Genomic DNA, 26801 nt, shown 5'->3' on the forward strand with positions numbered 1-26801 from the left:
TTGAGGACTTTTACATCTATGTTCATCAGCGATATTAGCCTGTAATTTCCTTTTATTCATAGTGTTTTTTTCTGGTTTAGGTATATTGGTAATGGTGACCTTATGAATGAACTTGAAAGCATTCCTTTCTCATCAAATTTTGGAATAGTTTGAGAAGAATAGGTATTAATTCTTATTTAAACATTTGGTTGAATTTAACTGTAAATCTGTCTGGTCCTGAACTTTTATTTATTGGGAGTTTTCTGATTACTGATTCAATTTTATTACTGGTAATTAGTCTGTTCAAATTTTCTATTTCTTCTTGATTCAGTGTTGGAAGATTGTATTTTTCTAGGAATTTATCAATTTCTTCTAGTTTCTTTTTGAAATATAATTTTTTTGAAATATAATTGTTCATAATACTCTCTTATGATCCTTTGTATTTCTGTGGTATTGTCTATAACTTAACTTCTCTTTCATTTATGATTTTCTTTATTTGGGCCCTTTCCTCTTTTTTTCTTGATGAGTCTTGCTATAGGTTTGTCAATTTTGATTATCTTTTTAAAGAATCAGCTGTTAGTTTCATTAATCTCTTTTTTTAGTGTTATTTCATTTATTTCTACTCTGTTATTATTTCCTCTCCTCTACTAAATTTGGGCTTTATTTGTTCTTCTTTTTCTTGTTGCTTTAGGTGTAGAGTTAGGTCATTTGAGATTTTATTGTCTTGAAGTGGCCTGTATTGATAATAAACATCTGCTTGGTACTGCTCTTTCTGTATCCCATATATGGGATGTTTGTAATGTGTTTTCATTTTCATTTGTCTCAAGGTATTTTTTGATTTCCTCATTGATGCATTGGTTGTTTAGTGGCATGTTGTTTAGTTTCCACATATTTGTGTTTTTGCCAGTTTTCATTGTAGTTGATTTCTAGTTTCATACCATTGTGGTCAGAAAAGATGTTTGATATAATTTCAGTCTTCTTAAATTCTGTGGCCTAACTTGTGCTCTGTCCTGGAGAATGTTCCATGCACACTTGAGAAGAATGTGTGTTCTGCTATTTTGGATGCAGTGTTCTGTATATATCTATTAAATCCATCTGGTTTGAAGTATTGTTCAAAGTCACTGTTTCCTTTTGATTTCTGTCTATATAATCTATCCATTGATATAGTGGGGTGTTAAAGTCCTACACTATTATTGTGTTAGTGTCAATTCGCCCTTTGTGTCAGTTAATATTTGCTTTATATATTTAGGTGCTCCTTTGTTGGATACATAAATATTTACAAGTGGTATAGCTTCCTGTTGGATTGATCCCTTTATCATTATGTGATGACTTTCTGTCTCTTGTTACAATCTTTGTTTTAAAGTCTATTTTGACTGATAAAAGTATTGCTATCCCAGCTTTCTTTTTGTTCTATCTGCATGGAATATCTTTTTATGACCTTTTACTTTCAGTCTTTGTGTGTCTTTAGATCAGAAGTGATTGTCTTGTAGGCAGCATGTAGATGGGTCTTGTTTTTTTTTATCCATCAGGGTTCCACATGTGATTTAGATATGTCTGACAGGTTAAAACTTCTGCCTAGAATCACTTGAGGACTTTTTCAAGATGCATACTATCTTGTGTTTTTGTTGAGAGCTGCTTGGTGATGGAGCATACCGTGAGAATGACAGTCCTTCATTTCACAATCAGTTTTGATGCTCTTCCCTGTGCAGACATTATATTAAATGCTGGGCATGTAGTAGTGTTGTTAGCATCCAAGAGCCTTGTATCCCTCCAAGGGCCTAGTATCTTTCTCTTGGATGGTATTAGCAAAAAAGAGATACAGATTTCAGGTTTCTCCTTGGCTTAAGTCTGGCCACTGCTTCTTAGTAACAAGTCATTGAACCTCTGGGACCTCAGTTTACACATCAATAAAGCAAAGATAATAAGACCATCACAGAATTATTATAATATTAAGTGTGATTGTGTATAAATATGCATGCACAAATATAAGGTATTATTTTATTGACTCTCACTGAGATTCTATTGTTTTTCTCCTTTTGTTTTTGCTTATCTTCTCCATTTAGTCAGAGACATTTTAGCAATTCCAATTACATCCTTGACACTCACCATGCAGACTAAAGCAAAGGAGTTAATATTTGGACCTAGTGTCTTTGTCTTGCTAAACTGAGTATCAGACTTCAGGAATGCTATAAGAATAATTTTTTAAATGAAAACCAGGTTTTAGATAGTGTGGCATTCAACATTAGTAGGATTCTGTCATGAATGTATCATTGTGATCGCAGAAACTTACTTTTGACTACATTAATCATGTCTTTGGAAACTTCTTCCTGGGTGTGATCTCTTTCAGTTTAGTGTTACCAAGTTTTGCCAGTTTCCCATCTTGTAAAAACCACTCACCCCTTTTGCATGGTCTCTTAGCCTTGTGTTGCAGAGTTCCCAGGAAGATGGGGAAGACATTATGGTGCTATTTTTATATGGATGTTATTTGTTACAAATCTGAAAGGAATATAGTCTGTAGTCAAGAATGACAGGGGTGAGAGAGAACATAAACACAGTAAATTTTCTTATGATAATCTTCCTCTAACATCTTATCATTTTATATCTATTCTGTAGCAATTGGCACTTTCTATCTTGTATTAAAATATGTATTGTATTAGTTTTCTATTGCTACTATAAGAAATTATCACAAATTTAGTGACTAAAAACATTTTCTAGCTTTCAATTTTGGAAGTCAGGAATCTTACATGACTGTCACTTAGCTAATATCAAGTTATGGGAAGAACTCTTCCTTTTTGGAGGCTCTAAAGGAGAATTCATTTCCTTGCCTCTTCCAGCTTCTAGAGGCCACCCACATTCTTTGGCTTCCATCTTCAAAGCCAGAAACACTCTGATCTGACTGAGGAGTTACATCTCCTTCTGACTATAGATGGGAAAGATTCTCTGATTTTTAAGGAATCATATAATTAGGTTGACCCTGTTAAATAATCCAAGATAATCTCCCCCATCACATCTCAAAGTCCCCTTTGTCATTTAACCTTAATCACATCTGAAAAGTCCCCTTTGACATTTAAGGTAACATATTCACAGGTTTCAGAGATTAGAGAGTGGATATCTTCAAGTGGCTATTAATCTGCCTACCACATGTATTTATGTCTTACTTTACTGGATTGTGAGCTACTTGGGCCCAAAATGTATATCTGGTATGTTGTATTCTCCACAGAATTTATCCAAGTGTATAGCATATAACAAAGGGTTCCTAGCATTTGTTGAATGATCCAATAGAGCTTTAAAAAAAATTTCAGATATTCATTGGAGCAAATGGCAAATATGTGTGTTTCAAGAATTCCTGAAAGAATTACTATCCAGATATTTCCAAATCCACTGGAAAATTCATGAACACTTAAATAATTTTGTTAAGTATAGGATTACAAAAATTATTTTCTATCATCAGTGCTTATACATGACTAAAATTATGTGACCTTATTACATATTCCTGAATGCTTTGATAGTGTTACTTTCCAACTGGATTCCTGTCTTTCAGTACAACTTATGCCTTACTGTATTGCAGTGATGATAAGCACAAGTCAACAACTAGAAATCAGGTGCCACAGGAAAGACTCAGTATTGCTTACCAGCTGTCAGCCATAGAAGGGTCGGCAGAAATCAAGTATTAAGGCTGGCTTACATTCTTATCCTTTGCAATTAACTTGTTGATAATTTGCAATGTTCATTTCTCATAGAATTAAATGTGATATGTTGCTAGACTCCCCAAAGGAGCAGCTTTTAAGAAACATAACATTTATGGTTTGCATCACACAGAGTTCTTCAAGTTGTGCAAGGCAGCTGCAGGCTCTGGAATCTATAGCTGGCAAGGGAAATAAATATTTCCTTATTACATTTAGCAGTTGCTATGTATTAAGCAGTTGCTTAAAAATTATTAATGACTTTGTAGCACAAAGACTCTGTTAAATTACGGAGGATGGATTTAGTGAGTAGGGTAGACTGGGGGGATATTACATATGCAAGCACAGATGGTCTTGATTGACTGATGAACACACCAGAGCCAAGTGGGAAATGTGTTTGTGTGGTTACATATGTTGTAAAGAAAATTGCCCCTGGTTCTTCCCTGTAAAAAAGTACAAGGAGGAAAGAGAAGGGGAGAGAACAGTATCATGCAGGGGAAGGTGAAGCATATACAAGAGCATCATATGTAGCAGATGTTTGGTAAAGAAAGGAACAAAGAGAGTGTGGGAAGCAGTAGAGACAAATCCCTTCCCTAGAATGTGAGTGACTGGTGAGGGGAGGGACCATTTATGCCAAAGATCAAGAGCACTGAGAGGATATCTGTTCTGTGGATTAGCTGCCTTCGAATCTAGGTAAAACTCCAAACCACTCTGCCTGGTTTGGCATACACAGTGTTTTCCCATGAGGAATAGGGTCATGCAGAGTTGCTTCTAATCCATGCAAATCCTTCCCTTTCCACAGGACCTCAGATACCTGGGAAGGGCGTGGGGAACCTCAGTTATTCTGAACTCTGTTTATAGACCTTGCCTCATATAATCCTGCCAGGAACACTCTGAGGTAGGTTTTAGAGTGCTGCCCTGTTTTATAGATGAGGAAACCTAGGTACAAAGAGGTTAAGCAACAGACCCAGGGTCATACAGCTAGTTGATATTGGGGCAGGATTTGCAGCAGGCAGCCTGACTCCAGAGTGCCCACCTTGAACCCTCACTGCTTCCATTAACACTCTTGGTCTTATCTCTTTAAACCAGTGAGCCTCTTGGGAGTAATAATTATAAGTTTTCATCTTTATAGTCCTCATAGAACCTGTCAGAATATTTATTCACAAAATAGATGTTTCATTTCATAGTAAATGAATTATTTGCTTAAGATTCTAATATCATTTGTCAGAAACTGGAAAAAGCTTACCTCTTGTATCCCTGTTGGTGGAGATGTGTTGTAAAGACAGGACCCAATCTCGGCAACTCAAGAGCCAAACTGATAAAGAGCTGCAGACATGGTGAGAATGTAGCGGCATCTTTAATCACCCACAGCTCAGTGGAACGTGAGCCCCAGTGATGCTCTGTCATGCTTGTGGCTCAGTTTCCCTTGGGCCTTATTCTTTACCTATTTCTTGCTGCCTTCAGACTTCTACTCCTTTGGTTGTGCCTTGTACCTTCTTTCACTTATCTCTCAAATCCCTGTCCCACTGTTGACTCTGACTCTGTACATCTCCTGGTCAAATTCCAAGTGAGAGACCTGCTGGGAGAGTCAGTCATTTATTGAGTAGAGTTCCCCAGCTGGAACCCTTCTTGGCCCTCCCCAGTTTATGCGTGGATGCCTTTGTGTTGGGCACAATTTCTTTGGCTGGAGAAGCTGCAGCCAGGGGTGCAGGGAGGGTAGCAACCACAGGCTATAATGCACAGCAAGCTGTGATGGAGAACCGTGGTGAAGGGAGCCATGGGCTAGGCAGGGACTTCAGGGCTGCTCAGAAGGGAGCATTATTTGGCTTGTCTAATAAAGACATATTCATGAAAATGGGTGAAGTTACAGCCCCAAGAGTTTAAAATCTAAGAAAATTATGTATCCCCAAGGTACAGAATGGAACAATGAGGTAAACTAAGAACAACTTCGCAAACAGTGCTCAGAGTCCTAGACATTAAAATTGCTCAAAATTTGCTTTGAAAGTGTTGAAATGAAAGTTGGATGATTTATCCTTCTTCAGGACTCATTTATGGAATCAGTCAATCAAACTTCAAAACATAGCAAAATGTAAAAACCAAAAGCCCTACAGTATACCATACATACAGTTATTCTAGTTGCCAAGGGAAAATTTCTTTTTTAAATCACAGTCCTAATGATAAACGTGGTATTCTGTCTCGGCCCAATATAAGTCAAACTCATTTATGAAGTTTAGAAAGTACGAAAATAGTTGGAAAGAGCATTCTTTTTTGTTACAATCTTAAATTTGTAATCCCCTTTTCCCTTTCAGAATGCCACATGGAAAAGAAACAACATTTTAAATGGGTTTCTGAAGAGCTGCAGTTGACATGAATACCAAAAAGCTTCACAAAACCACTAAATATTTGGCTAGTGTGGAGTCTACTGGAGGTTTAGAAAGTCTAAAGACAAATTGTTATGTTAAGAGAAAAAGTCCTCAGACCATGGTTGACCTATCAACTGACCAATAACTTTCCCACCAAACATTTAAATCACTCAGGGTTCAAAACTAGAGACTTCCCTAATTAAGCAGCTTTCGCCCAGTGGTTTGGAGTGGGTCACTGTATTGCTTTGGCTCCCCTGTCCCCTGGCATGAGCATACACAATGTCTGGTCTGGCCAGCCATCCAAACTACTTTCCCGTATATCAAGGATCCAAAATAATTTCACCAAACACTCTAAAAATGCGACTGCAATTTGCCAATTTTCATCTCATGTATCTTCCTAGAAAACAGAGATCTACACACAGTCCATGATATTTTTTACTCATGGACTGAGACCTAGTTCTTGACAGATGCCTCAGAAACCTGGGAATAAATATACTAACTCTAGTGCTAAATGAAGCATCTTTTATATTTGGGCATTGGTGCACAATTACAAAGTGAATAATAAAAAAAAATAAATTCATATCTGGGATTAGAGTTTGAACCTTTTGAAAGGGTTTCTAGAACACAGTGAATTCAATCAGTAGGCAATATGGCATTATAGCAATAGGTGTATAAAGGTCTTTACTGAGGCCATAGTCCTTGTAGAATTTTCAGTTAAAACATCTTTTCATTTCAAATTTCAAGTCACTAGTTTCAGTAAAATTGTGTATGTCAAAAGAAAATATGTCAATGGTGGGTTCATATTTTGATTTTCTTGGATTTTGCAGTGGTTCTCTTTGGAATGCTAACCAAGGCTGAAAAATACTTATTACAGAATTTCAGATGATAAGAAGACCAGTCTCATTTATTCAAGACAAGTGCTGTGAAAATTGAAGACATACCAATTTAACTGAATGGAGAAAGGTGGGACATCTTTCTGAACATCAGTGGAGAAATTTGCAAATACTTAGCTAATCTGAGGTCACATGTATGCCTTTTTTTGTGAAAAGAACCTTTTGTCTTTTGGGCATAGAAGAAACAAGCTTTCCTACACCCCGCACAGATTCTCTTTTTCAGAGCCAGAGTAATATCTGCTGGTCACTCTTCTCCTCTGACTTCACAGTGGCTGCCCAGACCGGAGCCTCCCTTATGCTCATGTGTCCCTTGATGGAAGCTCAGGCCCAGCGGCTGCCAGAGAACAGGAAGGTCAAGACCATTGTCAGATCCTGCCTCTGCTCAGCTACTTAAGCACCAGCCTTGCCCCACATAGATCATTGTCTTCTCAGTTTCTGGGTGTTGAAAGTACCAGGTTTTATTGACCTCCTGTGTATTTGTCATTTCTGGCATTGTCGTCTTTTGGAATCTGTAGTTCATTTGGTTAAGAATTTTCATGGTATGAAAAGACTGTCTAAAAGCTGAAGCTAGTACCTAATAAATAATAGGGCTCCACAAGAATTTGTGGATGAGTAACATGAAGTTTAAGTGATAGCTACTACTTTTGTAAACTAGAAGGAAATGAAGCTTGTTTCTTGGGGGAAGACATTCCTTGTCATTTAAGGCAATAATGTGCAGCCTTAATAATCACGGATAGCATAAAGACACTTAGTGAATATCTAAAAGATAGTGCGTGGGAAGGACAGCTGGGCAGTGAAGTGTGTATAGTGAGAAAATAGGAATGGATGGAAAGTTTACAGAAATAAATTTTACCCTATCTCACAGCCATTTCTGTTGTCCCAATCAACCCCTTATACTGGATTGAGCAAAGAGCTCAGAGAAAAGAGGAGCAGTGGAAGCAGATCAGTGAATCCTTTCCATCTGTGTGACAACGCATTCTGGAGATACAAGTACATGTGCATGCAAATCTCTAAGAGCAACTGAGGTGGAGGAGTATAATTCACCTTTTCTATATTTCAAAGCTAGATTACCTGTTAAGGCCTCTTTTCAGCTCTCAATCCATGACTTTATAGTTCTTCATGCCTATAGCACTCAATTTAGTTTGTTCGCTTGTATTCCTCCTAGCATCCTGGTGATCAGTACTGTTATTTCTGTTTGACAGATGAAAGTTGGGCTTGGGGAAACTATATGACTCAGGCTATTCATCCCAATAAACAGAAATTGGACCAGGCAACAAGTTAAGTTTTGGAATGCATGCTGTTGTATGAAGTACTAGACCCCAGAACATCCTCCTCCCTCTGTCCCTACTTGTTTCATTTGCATTCACTCAAGATCTTTCTGCTGTGTGGCCCCACTGACCTGTGGTCATTCTAAAGTGGAAGGTCTTAAGCCTTGTTGATATTTTTGAGCATGGCAAAGTGTCTCTGGGGAGTTTTTTAAGAGAATAAAGTATACTCTGTCATGTAATTGGTGGTGGAGAAGAGGCACAAGACTCCAAGCCAGGAGTTCCTTACCATACATTAGCTCTAAGACCTGAATGAACCCTCATGGTGCCTTAGCTTCTCCATCCATATTCTCTGCCTCTTCCAAACTGGACAATATATGCCTAAGTGAAAGGTAATTATCTTGACCTTCTTGAATTTGATGAGCTCTAAGTTCTCTTCCAGTTCTGAAGTGCTATCGCTCTTTACAGTGGGTGGAGAAGTTGAAAAAGGTATCCAGAAAGAGATTTTTAGATGATGGTTTTTATTTCTACTAGTAACCCAGTGATGACAGTTTTTAGCTCCTATCTCATCCTTGTCAGTAACAGTTATTCAAATGTAGGAATTTTATCTCTGGAGGTATTAATTGGGATGCAAATTATTAGTCTTCTCAGTCCAGTTCTCAATGCTGTAGTTTCCAATGATGGTACATGCTTTGGTTGAGTATTTGAAGCAGTAATTTGGGCAATTCCACACTTTCTACAGGGAAAATGCAGTTGTTTCTGTTTCTCAGTGTTAGTTTCTTCTTTTCTTTTTTTTTATTCCCTTTTTCCCAGTGAAGTATCTTTGTTCTCTCTCTTTGTGTAAATAGCTCAGTAGAGCTCTTTCCACTTGAGTTCAGTTCACCTATGAGATCCACTGTCTAAAAATCATTGGCCTTTTAGTTCATATTCTTATCCAGTGAAATCTGGATAGCTTAATCAAGTATTTGGATATTTTTCCCTCTTAGGTTATGGGTCCAGCCTGGTTGGAATCAGCTGTAGGAGAAATGGGGACATGGACAAAAACACAAATGTGGACTTCTACTCAGAGGCCACAAGCAGTGCAGGCTGTCATAGGTGGATCTACTTTGGTTTGCAATCTACAATAAAAGAACTCCTCCACAAAACATCAGTATCCACCTCTGGTTATATATGATAAATGTCACATTTTGAACACAGGCTGTTTTTGGGTCAAGAAGTCTTTGTTCTTAATTCTGGCTCTGCATCTTACAAACTATGGGAATTTCTCACAACAGGTTTACTATCTGTAAAAAGTAGGTAGGAAAATACTAATGTCTTTTATCCACTCACAGAATTGTTGTGAAGAAAATATGCCAAACATGTTCATAAGTTTGTGAATTTACAGAATGTCATGCATTTTTTAAATTTTATTGAGATGTAATTGACATATAACACTGTTATAATTTTAGGTGTACAACATGACTTGGTATATGTATATATTATGACATGATTACCAAAGTTTTGTTAACATCCATCACTTCACATACTTACAACTTTTTTCTTGTGATGAGAACTTTTAAGATCTACTCTTTTAGCCACTTTCAAATATAAAATACAGTATTGTTATCTATAGTCACCATGCTGTACATTAGAACCCAGTACTTATTTATCTTATAACTGGAAGTTTGTACCTTTTGGCCACTCATTTATATTTTAAACATTTTTATATTTTTATAATTTATGCTATCTTCTATTACAAAATCATACTCCATATTCTTAACCCTCATTTGATTATATGATTGTTCAGATTACTTCTCCCACACATCCAGAGCAGGGAAACTTCCTCTAACAACACATCTAAAGAGCACTGGCATTATAGTTTCTTCCTCTGTCTTATTATTCTCTTCAGCATTTACACGGTATACCATTTTATCATATATTTATGTGTTTGTTGATTTATGTTCCTATTTTTAGAATTTGAGCTCTCTGAGAATGGGTCCTTACTTATCCTCTTCATTTCCGTATCTTCAGTGCATAGTACTTTCTCTGGCATAGAGCAGATGCTCAATAAATATTTGTGAGCACATATTTATGTATGTGAATGAGTATTCAATAAATAATAATAGTTACTAACATCTCTGCTTCTGGTTCTAGGGCTCTCATGAACTATTTTTTACAGAAATATCAGCATGGACTGAAACAGCAAACCATTTTATGGTCAGTCTAAATTCATTTAGAGACAGAAAAGGAAACACATTTTTATGTAGGTGGAATGCCATTTAAAATTTTGTTGTGGCCTAGATTTTGAGAAATTGATCCTCTGTCTCCAAGTTTTACTACAAGGGTCAAATTCTGCCATGGTAAAACTTGGCCAGGTTATCTCCACCTACAAAGTATATAGTTATTATTCACTCTTCATATGAACACAGAAGTCTCATGGTCTGGTGGCAAGCAATTGAAATTCGTGTCCCACACAATAGTGTGCCACATGATTTCCCTTTCCACCAAAGCAAATGCCCAGAGGAGAAGGAGCAGGCACAATTCTTTGTTCATGGCATGAGTATTTTCTTTTCTAGTTTTGGAAAGTATATGCAAATAGAAGAATGTGAAGGGAAAATCAAAATCATGTTGTCTCATATAGGCTGCTCTAGAAGCAAAGCAAAGCAAATACCTTTCCTGCCTTGAGAAGTTGCCATTGTTAGAATCTGACTCTTTGCCATCTGGGACCAGGTATCTTAGAAGATGGATGCTATGGAAATCACTCATAAATAGAAGTAAAACGGAAAAATCTAAACTCCATGAGGTGAGATGTGTCCAGAGAACACAAGGAATGCCAGACTTATTTATCCATGATAGTTTTTCCTTCTGAGTCAGAATAAGTGCCCATCATATTCTATGAGGTTCTGTGACATGTCTCAATAACGGACAATACTAAAACATTTTCCAAAACATTAAGTAAGAAAGTTGTTTCCCTGTAAAAGAAACAAAAAATCCCTTCATTGCATACAGAAGAGTAGGACTTTCTGTGCTCCTGTCCTCACCTTCCTTCTATAATTCCATTTTCTCTACCTATTGAAAGCTGGATTCCTGAAGGTCATAGAGATTTCAATAAACAGCTACGTGGAACTATTAGTCTCTGCTCTGGATGGAGAGTTTACTCCAGAGCATATCTAGTTTTGAGCTTGTCCCTGCTGCTCAGTCCCCAAGTGGAGTGACTGTCACCTTGCATGCTTAGTACCATGCTTCATGATTTATCTCGCTGTCATTCCTTACACATTATATAACAGGTTTGTGAAGTTAGAGAGTCCAGAGTTGATGGTGCATGAGGCAAGGGGTCTGTGCCTTGCAGTGGCTGTGGCTGAAAGCTGAAAGCATTGTTACCTGAGTACTAGGAAGAGTAAAAGAGGCTAGGAAGAGTCCAGAAGTACATGGAGATTTCTTCTTGGTTGTATTGCAGATCTCTTCAGCATTAGTGAACTTGGGGAGGTCCCAGGAGGCCAGGGTTTCCCCCTGTCTTCTCCCCAGCTCAAGAACAGGAAGCCTCACATGAGTGGGTCAGGAGTGCTAGGTTTCCCAAGGAATTCTTACTTGCCAATGGGCAGTCCCTGTTTGCTGAAGGCCATTCTCCTTGATAGTTACATTAAAGCATATAGGCTTCATATGGTTATTGATTTTACTATAAACAGTTCCCAGGAGATCCTCCTTGCTGATGAGTCCCACTGCTTGGGAAGATGGTGCTATAACAGCAGGATTGCTCTATGAAATATCCAGCTTGGAGCAAACAATACCACTTAACAAGGGCTGCTTTTCTTATTAGTACACATAACTGATATGGAGGTGATTCTAGGGATGTTATTTGAAATATATAAAAATCGGAATGGCAGAAGCACTTCATCAGAATGAAGGTCTGACCAATCAGAGTGGACAGCCCTTCACCCCTAAGAAAAACCTGTGGGTCATTCCCAGATGGGGAAATGGACAAGTTTATTTCCCTCCAGCAGTTCAGGCTCTTCTAAGCTTCTAAATTCCATCTTAATGTAATCATCCTGTACTAGAGGCCTCTGGTCAGTAATTGGAGACAGATTATATTACAAAAATATTTAATCACTTCTATTCTTAAATTGCTCACATTAAAAATTTAACTGACAGAGGTAACTGAGTGCTTTTGTCTAGTTCTCTCCCTGTTCCCCAGATACTCTAATTAAAGATGAACTGTTTCTAGGAAAGATAAACTACTTGGACATCTCATACTAACTTCCCCTTATGGGTCTGTAGGTATGGCCTCAGCTGGCTGCTCCCCTAGGCTTCTGAACACAGCCCCACTCCTGCTTTGAGACTGAGACTCCTTGGAATCCCTCTTACATACACTTTGCGCTAACAGATGCATTCCTTTCCCATTCATTATCCTTCCTCTCTTCAGTCCTGTCAGCTCTGTACTCCAGCTGATAGTCTTTGTCACAGTGTTCAGGTTGTAAGTATAATTTTAAAACTACTGAAGCCATGTATTTATTCATGGGCTTATTTATTATTTATTAATTGTCATTGGGTATATCAGAACTGAATTAGATTTAGACTTCTTTGTTTCGATTTTTTTTTTGTATCTCTGTTAAAAGTCCAATTTGGAGAAGATGTCAGCATGCTTCAGAAATAAAAAAGAAAAAGAAAGAAGAAAGAAATACCCCAAGAGAACAAAAGAAAGACAAAATCTTATCAACAGAAAAGCAAGCAAATCTTGTTTATCTGTACTGAGTTTCTAAAATTCATTCTTGCTTCCTGAAAGGCTTAAAATATTTGCTCAGGAGAAAAGAACTGACAAAAATAGTACTTTGCCCCTTTTCCTTTCTGTTTGTGTCTGTCTTCCTCTCTGCTGCCCTTGACCAGGGCCCCATCTCTCTCTCTTTGTATACTTTTCCTGATCACCAGGGTTACTGAGTTCTGCAGAACGTCTCCATTGAGTCTGTAAATGTTTGTGGGGCTGAAGGAAGTAGTGAGCCTGTGTACAGACTTGTCCCAGTCACTCCTTCCCAGAACACCAAAGCGGAAGATGGATGGGACCTTTCTCCGCCATCCATTTACTTCAAGGGGGCTTCCTGTATATTTCTTTCTCTTCAAAGTGGTCTTAATGCTGATATCATCTATATGAAAACATCTTTGGATGGGGGGAGAGGAGCATCAACTCTTCCCAGTCCCCATTTTTCTACTTTGTCCTCTGACAACTTGCTGGTCCTGGTGGCATTTCAATGGAAACAGATGTTTCCTCTTCCTCAAATGTTTAGTGTTGCTACAATATTTGGGTCTTTTGTATATTATGTCACTCCCCAGGAAGCCTTCCTTAGATATCTCAGAGAATTTACCATATAGCATTATAATATCACATTACAATTGACATCTCTCACTGGACATAAGCTTTTTGAAATTAGGCTTATTTCATTAATTTTATTTTATTTACGTTACTTCATTTTATTTTATTGTGATCTTTTAAATCTGTTTTCCTAGCACCTATTCCAGAGCTTAGTTCATCATAGGTTTTTAGTAAATATTTTGTTGAATGTATGAATAAGTGAATCACTCAATAAGAGGATGGAGTATGAATATTTTCTACCAGTTCAGAGAAACTCTTGATACTTGCTCCTTGATTCTGGGGATTTTTTTTTCCTTGTCTGGAAGATGGCAAGGAACTGGGGTAGGGCAGGGATTAGATAGTGTTGTCTGTAGCCAGGTTGGATTAATTAGGATCCTAGAAGTAACAAAAAAGAAATTCATGGTGACAGATAATATTTGAAGTTGTGTATTCATTGATTGAACCCTGGGATTCTCCCTTATGGAACTGGGCCAAAAATACTTGGGAGAAAGACAGAGTAAGTAATTCTTTTTCGTTCTCCTTGGATACACACATAACCTGGTAAAATGTTAATCAGTGAGAGTCAGGTTAAGACCTTTTCTCTGAGTTATTAAATCTCTGTTCTTTGCATTTTTATCAGAAGTTGTGGAAATTCAAGATTTCATTCATGAAGATTAGAAAGTGAATGGGAGTGAGGGTCAGCTGAACTGGAATTAATATTATTTTTGGTGTGAAAAGGTGACTGGATAAAACATTTTATGTCTTTAAGCTACAATTTCCTCATCAAAAATGAGGATAAAGGCAACTACTTTTTCTAGCTTATTAAGATTTTGTGAAGATAACATGCAAATAATATATATAAAAATGACCTTAAAAAAGCATTGCAAAACATTACAGAAACATAAAATATGTTATGGCATGAGACCATGTCTTCTGTTTCAAGTCTAACTGGGTACTTGTTTTTCAGCTGCAGATGTAGGTGTGAACTTTTTGACTTCTTATCAGGAGAAAAGGGACTACAAAATTTCTCTGTGAAGAAAAGCTAAACTAATAGCTGAATGATTTAAGGAAACATGGTTATCAAGTCTAATTTCCGACTGCTTTCTGGCAGTGCTGCACTGACGATTAGCTCTGTAAATCTCCGTATACCGAGCAAATTCATCCTCATGACACCTTCAGGGAGGAAGTAGCAGTGACACACACAGGCCTCCCCTGGCTCAAGATATAAAAGCAGCTAGCCATAAAAATAGCACACTGAGACATAGTTGCAATATTTTGACCCAACTTGTCAGTGGATGTGAAATCATCTTAACTTTCTCAGATAACCATTGCCTCATTCAAAGAAATGGGAGCACCAGGCCAATTTTTTCACATCCTTCTACTGCCTTCTGGGTACCCTCAAGCTATCTGTACCCTGCTTGCCTTGGACTCTTTTATTCAGCAATTGTGGATTTCCAGTTGCCAGGTACTGAGCTAGTTTATCTTTCCCACATTATATTGATATCTTGGGGAAAGCCAGCTATGCAGTGGTAGAAACCAGAAATAACAGCAAATATATAATGCTTGCCACCAGGCATTGTATTAGAAATAATAGTAAATATTTACTTGGAGCATAGCAGCAGGCACTGTACTAAAAAGGATACAACTTTATTTAATCTTCACCATGATCCTTTGAGGAACACTTTAGAAATACCTCACTTTACAAATATGGAAAATGAGGCACAGAGAGGTCAAGTAACTTGCCAAAGGCCACATAGAGTCAAAATATGAATACAAGTGGCCCAGCTCCAGAGTTTGGCTGATAACTTTAGTTTTAGCTCTACTGAGAAGGGCTTAGCTCTGGCAGTTTGGATAAGTAAGATGGTTTCTTATTATGATTGACACTTGAATGACATGGTTTTGAACTGCATAGGTTCCCTTACATGCAGATTTTTTCAGTAAATATGTTGATGATTTTTTTGGAGATGTGCAATAATTTGAAAAAAACATTTTCTTTTCTCTAGCTTACTTTATTGAAAGAATATAATCTATTCTTTCAATACATAAACATACAAACATACATAAAAGAATACATAAAACATACAAAATATGTGTTGACTGTTTATGTTATCAGTAAGGCTTCCAGTCCACAGTAGGCTATTAGTAGTTAAGTTTTTGGGGAGCCCAAAGTTATATGCCAGCATGTTGTTCAAAGGTCAACTGTATGTATGTGTTTCACTTGTTCTTTTATACTGTGCACAGGGCAGAGCACATGGTAACTGCCTATAAACAATATTGATTAGTTCAGTCACATTGTTTTTCCTTCTCTTTTCACAGTTATTTTCTGTCTTCTCACTTTGAGAGTACTGACAGGATATGAAGATGTAAAGAACAGTCTCCACTGCATTCTGTATTCACCCTTTTGAGCAGCATTCTCTTCCAACTAAAGTGAGGCTTATCAGCTGCCTTCAGGAACTGCACTACCCAGAAGAGAAGGAACTGAAAGACAACCTTGGGATGTGGAGGTAGACTAGTCTGGACAAACCACGATGACATATGTTTCTCAAGTATAAGGGGATCAAATAATGACAGATAAACAGCCCCCTACCCCTAGCACTCTATGAAAGTCATTGGTAGTCAGGATTAATGTCTGAGTTATATGGGGTCTCCCTTTACCTGAATCATTAGTGCAGTTGGTGTGGCTTATAGAAACCTGACTATTCCAGATGTTAATTGTAAATATGGAAAAGAGTAAATTCACATGGGATCTGAGATTAAAATGATTCCTAAAACTACTATGTTTTTCCTCCAAGCACAGCATGTCTATGCTCCAATTTAGGTGGGCTGCCAAAGAGAAATGTACTCACACATAACACAGGCATGTCCAAAGGTATTTTTTTAGGAAATCATGGAGAAATTTCCTTTGATTTCCTAGGTTTTTATAAAGAAAAAAGAAGGGGTTTTCATGAAGGAATTTTAAGAGGTAGAAGATTAAAATGGAAACTATATTCTGCCTTATAGGGATTTCTTTACCTTACTAGTGAAATATTAAAAAACAACTTTTTCTAGCAATACAGGAATGGTTGATCAACATATCAGAGAAGTATAGAAAGTTTAGCTTTAATTTTCTATAGTAATCTAGTTGTCATAGATGGTAGAGTACAACTGAGAGATGGAATGTAAATTCTTGTAAACTTTTAATTTGTTTAAGACATTAGATTCACTTATTAAACAGACATAGGCATTGTGCTAGGCAGTGAGAATACAGCAATGAATATATCCTAAGCTACCAATTAAATTAACCAAAGGAGAGTTAAGTTGAGGAGTAGAGTCACTAGAAATACAGGTTTCTCCCGGCCTGTGTTAATACTTTATATTCCTTATAACTTCCATTTGTGAAAGTCATTTGATTCAGCTGAGGCTACTGTAGACCACAAGGTTATATGAGAGGAAGAAACACCAGGCTGGTGTGTAAGGGCTCACCTACCACTTGAGCACAAACATGGTCAGTGGGGAGGGTGTGACCTACACTGCTTGAAAGCCTTAAGATGGGAACAGAGGAGTAGGTTTTAATCCTCATGACTTCAAAATAAGCCAGACTGAGCCAGAACTCTCACAGGCATATCCAGCATACCATATGTGAGCCAGTGCTCTCCAGCAGGGCAGAGATGTGTGACTTTTATGTATGTTAAATGTTGTATCTAGGGAACTATAATAATGTGATCGCTTTGGTGACTGAAACAAGATTTATTTCATTGCCGAAGATATACTGGATCTAGATCAAGAAAGCCTGTCAATGGATTATTAGGGAGAACGGAATGCTGTGGAAGTACTTAGCTAACGTTTTAAAACCAACTCCTAATTAAAAGCAGTTGTGATGTGCCTTAATACTGGTATTTGTTCTTGGATTAATTCTTTACTGCAGCTCTAACCAAGTAGCAAAGTAAGTGTTATAAATATATATTTGTAGGAAACACAGTCTCATGCATATATTGGGTGTTAGATTTTATTGATTAGTTTTCATTGTTTCCATTCATCCAGTCTTAGGAACCAAAGAAAGGGGATTAACACTGCACAGATGTCTGTTCTTCCCTTAGCTGTGCTGCAAACTCTTGGTCATTACAGAAACAGACCAAGCAAAGGTTTAAAATGGATGCCCATCTCTTTGCTGTGAGTTTTTTTCATCACAGAAACTAACTGGATACTTTTTAAAAAGTGTGTATCATCTGGATTACCATGATCATGATCTACTTTTGTTCATCTTCTGTGTGCATAGACATGGAGGATTTGGGGTTTTCATACTGAATAGCTTAATAGCAAAAAGAAGGCAAATCTACAGATAACATTTCTTAGTAGATCCTCCAAATACTTTCATTTAAATTTCTTATTCACTTACTCTTCCAGAATGAATGCAAATATTAGACAATGTAAACAAGGTGGTTTGGTCCTTCAAGTCCTATACTTTGAGCAATCTTTTGAATTAGAATAAAGAAATTGGAGAGCAAGGTCAGTAAACAGTGACCCATGGGCCAAATCCAAGTTAGTGCTTTTTTTGTAAATATAGTTTTATTGGAACATAGCCACACCCCTGTGCATATGTATTATATGACTATTTTCACACTGAAACAGCAGGGTTGAATATTTAAATAGAGACCCTCTACCCTGAAAAGCCTAAAATATTTACTATTTGGCCTTTTACAGACAATGTTGGTAAACTCCGTACAACATAGAAAAAGAGAGGACCTTCCAGTCAAGAGCATAAACCTGTATATATCAAACATGAAAACATTCAGATAATCAAGGAAAAATTTGTTGATCACTTTGAGATTAATTCCTAGGACCATTGATCTGAATAATAATTAGTATCTGGAATAGACTTCTGAGAAGAAAAATAAAGCCCAAATGATTCTTGAATTCTGAATAGAATGGGTCAGAGAATCTAGAAGCTGAGAAGTATTAAGAAATTTCAGATGGAACTTACTTAATACCAGTTATCATTATAACCTAGTATTTGTTCATTTTTATGGTTACCACCTATAGGTAATTGATTAACAAGAAATGACATTTTATTTTTGATTCTCCCAATTTCAGGTGTTAGTGGTTTTATTAAATGGAGTGATATTATCACATGGTGTTACCAATTCCAGACATGGAAACTAGCATTCCATGGATACAGGAAAGACTCTAGTCTTAATGCAGCTTATTATCAAAAGAAGAGGAGCTATTTTTTTAATTCTTTTTTTATCATGAGTGGGTACTGAATTCTATCAAATGTCTTTCTTTCCTATATCTGTTGAAATGACTATATGATTTTCTCCTCATTCTGTTAATATGGTGAGTTACTGATTAATTTTCAAATATGAAATCATATTGCTTTCCTAAGATAAGGCCTACTTGATCACACTGTATTGTGCTTTTTATATATTCCTATAAATGATATTTTAATATGTTTAAGGATTTTTTGAATGTATGCTCATAAGAGACATTGTTCTATGCTTTTTATTTCCTTATAATTTCTTTGTGTGAGTTGGCAGACATTCCACTCTCCTCTATTTTCAGAAAAAGTTTGTGTGGTATTGGGTGTATTTCTTCCTTTATAACTGGTAGAATTCACCAATATAATAATCTTCCTACCAGTTTTCTCCTTCTGAAAACTTGGAATTACAAATTCAGTATCTTTCACTTGGTTCTTTCTTTTGGTTTTACTTTGCATCTATCAAAGAATTTTTCCATTTTACCCAGGTGGTTGAACTTTTTAGCATTAAATTGTCTAGAATATTTTTTCATTATACTTCCAATATCTGTAGTATTTGTAGTGTTGTTCCTTCTTTCAATTCTGTTGTTAGTAATTAGTATCTTTTCTCTTTCTCTTGAAAGTAGAATTCGTGAATTTTATTTTTTTAAAAAACTCTTTATCGCTAATAATATTCCTTAATCTGAAATCTGCTTTGTCTGATATTAATATAACCTCCCCAGTTTTCTTTTGATTAGTGCTTTCATTGTATTTTTATATCTTTTTTACTATTAATCTGTATTTGTATTAAAGGTAGATTATTATAGACAGTTTTATCACTGGATATTGCTTTTTTAAATCAAGTTTGACAGTCTGTGCCATTTAATTAATGTTTAGGCTATTTGCATTTAATGTAATTATTGGTACTTTGGGTTTAAATCCACCATGTGGTATTTGTTTTCTAGTTATTACATTTGTTTTCTTTGTTTATTTTTCTCTTTTCTTACTTTTTACACTTTGAGTGAATATGCTGTTTTATTTCCACTCTTGGCTTATTAACTGTACCACTTTTGCAATATATTTTCTATAAACAGTTAATTGTCTTTTAAGGAAATTTACAAATTAGAGCAACATTTTTCATTAATTTATTTGGATTTCTGATGCTCTACCAAACAGTTTATTTTGTTTGGTCTTGCAAGCAATTACCTTCACTGAACTTACACTGCAAGTCATGCCTTTTGGTTTATAGCTTAATCTTCAGTTCAATTCTTTAATTCTCAGGTGGCTTAAAGTCAGCTCCATGTATTCATAGATCGTGGGTCACCTAGAGATTTTGGCAGTGTGTGAACAGAATCTGTGGCTCTCCCTCTCTAGTGCTCTCTTTTGCTAGATATCTACTCACTTTCTAGCAGTTGTACTCTGTAATTTATAGGCCTGAAAGACAGTGTTTTCTACAGAGTTTTAGGGACCCACAAGTGCCAAGTATAGTTACTCTCAAGCTAAAAGCTGTATACAAAATTCTTCCAAATTCCAGAATTTACCTACTGTTTTGCACTATCCAGTTATTTCCGGTAATTTCTTTTACATTTTGTCCAGAGTTTATGGTTATTATCTGCAGGTAAGTCAACATAGTAAGAACTTAACAAGCAGAACTACTTCTATGTGAGACCTAGTATTCAGCAAACACCTAAGGGGACACCTTACGCAGACCTTTTTCATTCATGGCTGCCTACTTTCAGAAACTTTGTTCCAAAATTTCCAACTGCCCCAGCCTCCCCAAATTTGATCCCCATCTCTTCTCCTCAGCGAGGCCAACTGAACTCCCTTTGCCCTCCCCTGCCCCATATTATGTTTTGGTAACTGGCTCCAGGCAGAAAGCTAGTATAAGTAAAAGCTCTCTTCAGTTTTTCCCCTTCTCTTAGGAATCTCAGTCCTGTATTTATTATTTTCAACCGCCTGAAAACAGTTATTTCATGTTTTTCCCATTGTTTACAGCAGGAGGTTATGCTCAGTTTTTGTTATTTTTATCATGGCTGGAAGAAGTTTTGTGGATTTATTTTTAAAATAATATTTCAGGACACAATACATTATCATATGCATTTATACTTATTTTAAGGTACTGTTCCTAACTTTTGAAAGAATAAATCCTTATTGTAGAATATTTGGAAAATGTAGAAGAGAAAAAAATCATTCTCTAATCTAACCAACAGACAATTGCTGTTATAGATATATTTCTTCACAGTTCTTGCAGTCTTTCTTAGACTTTTTTAACATTATAAGTGTGTGTGCATGCATGTGTGTATATAATATAAATATAAATATTCATAATTGTTACATGTTATATATAACATTTTAATAATCTTAATATGTATAATTTACATAATATGTAAAAATTCAAACAGTTATTGAGTGATAATTTACATATTCTAGATAGAGGATAATGGATCCAGGACATAACAACTGCTAATATTTGCCCCTGGGTGGTTTATTGGTCTCTCTGAATTCAACAAAATTGCTCAGGTCATTTAATATGACTTTGACCATGCAAAAAAATATTTACTCAAGATATTTGGCAAGGTTTTGCTCAGTGTGGCTTTATTTTATGGAGATGGGGTGAGGAAAGTTTCTCTTGGCAAAATGTCTCATGTAAATAGTTTTGATACTTGTTGTAAATGCTAAATAAAAATAGCAGAAACATTGTGTTTCGTTATTACAAAAAATAATAAAAGATTCCAGCTCCACTCTGGGATAAATTATTTGGTAGTAGACCCAGTATCTGGGCCTGACCAGGGAGTGGAATCCCAAGGGAAAGCTAGGAGAGGGCACCGCCAGGACAAGCTTTCCTCTTGGGCTGTGGAATCCATTCAGCGATACACAAGAATAGGTGGGAGTTCAAGATGTATTGCAGGAGAGCTTTCCATGTCTTTCCTTCAATTGCTGATTCATCTGCCCCCGTTTAAATTTTATTCCTTCCCACTTTTGATGCTGTATTTTAGTCTTCTTTCCCTCTTCCATTTCCTTTCCCACCCCTCTTTCTTCTCTCCTCATCTCATCTCATTTCACAAAGTCACTCAGATATTTCTCTTCTGACTTTCTGCATCTACTAAAAAGAAAACATGTTTTCTTACATTTTCAAAAGGAAACTAAAAATGTTATAAAATTTTCTTTCTCTTTCTGTAGTGTGGCTTTCAGAGATTCATTCTTCTCTTCACTATCTAGGGAAATTTGTCCTTTCAAAATTTGTGTTGTTTTTCCATGAATCCCATGGTGTTATCTTACTACTTACTTCTTAATAAAGGAAAAATATCCAGACCTAGTGTTTGCTGAAAGACCAACAGGTAAGTGACTTTCCTTTGGCTCTGGACTTTCTCTGCTTAGATGTTGGCCTCTTCTCAGATCTATAGCCCAAGACAGGTGGTAAATATGAATCACAGTCCAATTCCCAGTGTCTTTCGGTTTTGCTGAACTGATTGGGGACTTTTTTCAATGCATAATGTATGGCAAAATGAATATAGTACAAAGAAGAAAAAACTACACTTCTCCATTTGCATTGTTACAAGGGCTCTTCTTAATGGAGCTTAAATGACAGTGTGGTTTTAAAACTGTAGTTATGAAGTAATTAGCATCAGAAGGCAGAGCCTTGTACCTAATTCCAGACCCCTTGTATCATGGTCTTTAGTGTCAGGAAGAGGAAGGCCTGAAAATCTTTATTTTTAACAAGATCCTTAGGTGAGTCCTATATACACTAAGACATCTAACACCATGCTCCCCTTGGTGGGAACTCTACAAACTGGAATGTGACTTAGTGCTGCTTGCCCATCCCTGCTTCTCACTCAGTGGGGGCTCTCAATAGGTGAGATGTAGACCAAGAAATACTGTTGGTTGCAGGTGTAAAGAGGGCCATCTCAAAGACAGCATTACAAGGGGAGACAGAGGCTGCCAAGAGATCTGTCTGGTGAGGTCGTTTGTCCACTCCTTAGACCAATGAACAGAGTACAGGGAGGGCTAAAGGGATTATTTACTTTTTGGTGAATAGATCTGCTTTATTTCAGTTCCACTTCATAAACAGTCCACAGATTATAATTTTCCCCCTTCAATTCCTTTGGTCTGAAAATTAGAGGAAATTCTGCCCAGGTTTTCACTGTGTTGCAGGGAGCATTTATATCTATATATCTATATATGTATATATCTATATATCATCTATATATCTATATATCTATATAGAGAGAGAGAGCATATATATCTATATATCTAACTGCTGTCTATAACCCCAGTGTTCATGAGAGTTAGAAGTGGCTCTGTTAGGGCTTGTTGGCTAGATGACATTTTACAGAAACTGTGATAGGTATATAAAAACACTTGCATTTCATAGAGTAGTGTAACAAATTCACTTGTACTTCTTGCAATTTTATCTGTGTTTAAAGATCTTTCTAAAAACACAGGAAAACACAAAAAATGATACAATGGAGTTATATTCATTAAATGAAACTGACATTTACTAACATTCTTCCATGTTTATTCAATCAATTTTGTATGAAGTAAATAAAACATTAAGGACAAAGTTGAAGTTACTTTTACTGCCTATATACAGTTTTCATCCCCCTCCACACTCATTATATACAACCAATATTACACTTTTCATAAAGGTTGTTCTAATCTATTTTAAAACTATTTTATACATCCACAAATATTCATATGTAAATAATAACATAATATTGTTTTATGTGATATTTTTATTAACATTATTTTTATATTCTCTGTATTTTTACTTGCACTTTTTTTCCCTCATATTTATGGTTTGAGATCTACCCATGTTGATCTGTTTAATTTCTTTTACCTGCTTTACAATATTCCTTCCTTTGTATCTACCTCATTTTTATCAATTCTGATTGCTTCCAATTTTTAAAATATTACATAAATGTTATACTACACATTATTATGTTTCCTTATGTACATGTGTAAAATCCTTTTAGGCACTGTACTTAGAAGTAGGATTTCTGGGGTAATAGTATATGCATATTTAATACCACAAGATATTAAGGTTTTCCCCCTGCATTTTTGAATTAGTTTTTACACCTAGCAAGGCATGAAATTTTCTGCTCTTCTAAATTTTTGCCAACATCTGATAAAAGCAAACATTTAATTCTTGTCAATATGATGGGTGCTAAAGAAATGCTTTCTTGTAATCATTTTACCTCCATATGCACAAATGTCCGTATTTAGTACACTTATATGTATGTCTTGCCCAAACACCTAAAATAGTGCCTGACTCATAGCAGAGGTTCAATAAATAGGTATTAAATATATTTACTAGTGAAATCAGGCATCTTCTCACATTTTTACTTGCCATTCAAATTTCTTTTTCCGTGTATTGCCTGGTTTATTTCCTTTGCCCAATTTCTATTAGATTGCCCAACACCTAAAATAGTGCCTGACTCATAGCAGAGGTTCAATAAATAGGTATTAAATATATTTACTAGTGAAATCAGGCATCTTCTCACATTTTTACTTGCCATTCAAATTTCTTTTTCCGTGTATTGCCTGGTTTATTTCCTTTGCCCAATTTCTATTAGATTGCCCAGCACCTAAAATAGTGCCTGACCCATAGCAGAGGTTCAATAAATAGGTATTAAATATATTTACTAGTGAAATCAGGCATCTTCTCACATTTTTACTTGCCATTCAAATTTCTTTTTCCATGTATTGCCTGGTTTATTTCCTTTGCCCAATTTCTATTAGATTGTATGTCTTTTTCTTACTGATTTGAGGAAGTTCTTCATATTTTCCAGGTACCATTCTCTTGCTCTATATCTGCAAACATTTTTAGCCTATTGTCCCTTATATTTTTTATTTAATAGATTTAATTTTAGAATAGTTTTAGGCTTATAGAGAAATGAATGAAAAGTACAGAGTTTTCACATACCCCCTTACTCCTCCTCACTTATAGTTTCCCCTGTCATTAGCATTTTGCATTCATGTGGTACATACGTTATGCATGATGAACCAACATAGGTACATTATTACTAACTAAAGCTCATAGTTTACATTAGAGTTCACTCTTTGTGTTGTACCTTCTATGGGTATTGACAAATTTATAATGATTGTATTCTACAGAGTAGTTTCACAACCCTAAAAATTTCCTTTGCTCCACCTATTCCTCCCTCCTAACCACCTCAAATCTCTGGCAACCACTGGTCTTTACTATCTCCATCGTTTCACTCTTTCCAGAAGAAATATAGTTGGAATCACACAGCATGTAGCATATTCAGGTTGGTTTCTTCCACTTAACAATATACATTCTTTCAAGTCTTTTTATGCTTTGGTAGCTCATTTATTTTATTACTGAAGTTTTTCTGTTGTATAGATATACTAGTTTGTTTATCTATTCTTTAGTTGAAGGACATCTTCACTGCTTTCAAGTTTTGGCAATTATGAATAAACCATTTATTTGGCACTTATGAATAAAACATGCATGTGCAGGTTTTTGTGTGAATATAAGTTTTCAACTAATTTTGGTAAATACCAAGGAGTACAATTGCTAGGTCATTAGGCAAGAATATGTTTAGTTTTGTAAGAAGTTTCAAACTATCTTTCAAGGAGTTGTACCATTTCTTATCTTTTCATTCATATCATATAGAAGTTTTAGATTTTGACTTAGTCAAATGTATTGTATTATGGTTTATAATTTTTTTTCAAATCCTACTATAAAATCATAAGAAGTGTTCTGTGAAATCTCTGTGACTAATGGTTTTAATTTTATTTTTATATTAATTTCTTAAACCTGGCATTTTGGACCTTCTACGTTCTATCTTACATCTAATTCTCTCTCTTATCTTCAACATAATGCCTTTATTCAGGCCACATCAATCTGCTTGTTGGTCGCACAAAGAATCATGAGCAGTTCCACTTCTATGACTTTGATTATGATGGTTCCTCAGTCTGATGAGTTCATCTTTGTCTTGTCTAAATTTAAATTCTACTCTTTCTTCAAACTCAAATAGGTTCAACTTCCCCACTGTGGCTCCTTATGACCTCCCTTCCTTGCTTTTAAGACTTTTTTCTTATTTTTCAGACCAAGGATACAATATTAACATGTTGGTCAATAATTTGAGTATCTTTTTAAAGCAGTCTATCAGAAAGGACCAGTCATGGAGGAAAATGAGCATCTTAGGGGTTTTCTAGATGGTATTTCATTTGTTTATATATTATAGGACCTCTTGATTTCTCACCCCTCTTCTAATTTATTCCTCTGCTATAAGTCATGTGGTGTTCTGCCTATCTTGCAAAAGCAAAGTCCACATTTTATTTCTTATTAAAAGTCATGCTTGATTTGGACATTCATAAGATGAAATGATAATGCATTGTGGTTACAGAATATCTTCCATTTAATATCCATCACTATAGTGTTCTGTGGATAGTAGATTCAAATATCAATATATATTTTTCTTTCCCACATCAATAGTATTTAATATAGAGTTTGAGAATCTATGGCCCAGATGAGCCACAATAGAACAACACTCAACATTCCAACATTCGTGTTCTAGAGAAGCTCATATTCTTGGCCCGGGTGTGGATTGCTATTTTCAATTTAGATCTGGTCTATTCACATATTCCAATAGATTTCCTAGGTTCAGTTCTTCAGACTTTCTCTGCCATGATCTCCCTATACCAAGACTCTACCTTATACATTGAAGAGATTCTGAGCCATGCTATCCATTAAGTATTTATCTAGATGGAGAAAAAGATGATTCAGTAATATCTGTATGCTTGATATTCAGTTGATTTTCTCAGCTGTGATAGGCTTTTCTACAGAAATGTATCACTGTAAAACTTTTACAAATATTTATCAAAACTATCCTGTTGTCTCTAAAATTGAAAGGTTGGTGCTCCACCTCCTTCCCACAAGACCCTGCCAACAGAATGTCATGGCCTGGCTAAACTATTAAGTCTTCCCTTAAAAGACTGGACACCTTCAGGATGAAAGCATCTAATAGGCCACTGTCAGAATGGCATGAACAACACCATTCCTTTTGGTCAATTACAGAAGTATTACAGAACAAACTTTACCTTCTCCAAGTTTTGTCAT

The 26801-nt window shown here is 36.0% G+C and overlaps 1 long non-coding RNA gene across 1 annotated transcript in view; it reads left to right on the forward strand.

The window, feature by feature from the left end:
* The window catches only part of LOC140848167 (uncharacterized), a 42852-nt gene extending 25534 nt beyond the window's left edge, over positions 1–17318 (forward strand). The window contains exon 3 of the long non-coding RNA XR_012128720.1: positions 15820–17318. This is a non-coding gene — a long non-coding RNA (uncharacterized lncRNA). The remainder of the gene's footprint in view (positions 1–15819) is intronic.
* Positions 17319–26801: the final 9483 nt, after the last annotated feature.

The sequence above is a fragment of the Manis javanica genome, chromosome 3, assembly GCF_040802235.1.
Source record: "Manis javanica isolate MJ-LG chromosome 3, MJ_LKY, whole genome shotgun sequence".
NCBI classification, from domain to species: Eukaryota; Metazoa; Chordata; class Mammalia; order Pholidota; family Manidae; genus Manis; species Manis javanica.